Genomic DNA, 1,007 nt, shown 5'->3' on the forward strand with positions numbered 1-1,007 from the left:
GAGAGACAGAATCAAGCATTTATCCTGCTTTTCCCATAAGGACTGTATCTCAGAGTAACCAAAGAGTTGATGAGGGAAAGTTTGTTTGTTTGTTTGTTTTGTTTTAATTGCAGCTAATAAATGCAGAAAGGACAATAGAATCTAAACATCACCACTGTGCAATCCCTAACAAGATAAAGAATCTGGGCAAAGGCCATCAATAGCTTCTAGGCCATTAAGTGAAAGACTAATGGGGAGCTTTATAAAAAACGGATCAAGTTGACGATACCAAAACCCACGGATCTAGTTTAACATTACAAAAAGAGAAACAACCACACACTCTGTGTCTCCTTATACGACAGTGCTTTTCCACCATCGTGAAGCTTGGCCACCATCATGGACGACACAGTAACTATCTGGACCAGGAGGTTCCTGACCAACCGACTACATCAGCAGAAACACACGGTCCTTGACATGCTTCACCCCAGCAAGGTAACAAACAGTACCTACGACAGAAATTCAGGAAAAGCTAGCCAAAATGTATAAGACTACACCAGACGGCATCTTTATATTTGGATCCAGAACTCACTGTGGTGGTGGCAAGACAATTGGCTCTGGCATGATTTATGATCCCTCGGATTATGTCATGAAAAACGAACCCAGATGTAGACTTGCAAGACATGGCCTGTATGAGAAGAAAAAGGTGTCAAGGAAGCAGCCAAAGGAATGCAAGACCAGAATGAAGAAAGTCAGGGGGACTGCACAAGCCATTGCTGGTATTGGCAAAAAGAAGGAGTCAAGACTCTGCAGTGACTATCTGCGGTGATTGTGCAGATTTTTCTTGAGAAGATTAATAAACCCAGAGCGTTTATATGTAAAATAGAAATGTATTATATATGTAAAATATATAAATGCTCTGAGTTTGTTAATAGATAATAATATATATACACAATATAGACACACAATACATATATAATACACAATAACATATACACACAGTAATATACATATACACACACAACCCTAAC

The 1,007-nt window shown here is 39.1% G+C and overlaps 1 pseudogene; it reads left to right on the forward strand.

Annotated features, from left to right (window-relative positions):
• Positions 1 to 375: 375 nt before the first annotated feature.
• On the forward strand, positions 376 to 805 carry LOC122225432 (annotated as a pseudogene).
• The last annotated feature ends 202 nt before the right edge of the window (positions 806 to 1,007 follow it).

Source organism: Panthera leo, chromosome B4 (genome assembly GCF_018350215.1).
Source record: "Panthera leo isolate Ple1 chromosome B4, P.leo_Ple1_pat1.1, whole genome shotgun sequence".
Lineage (NCBI taxonomy): Eukaryota > Metazoa > Chordata > Mammalia > Carnivora > Felidae > Panthera > Panthera leo.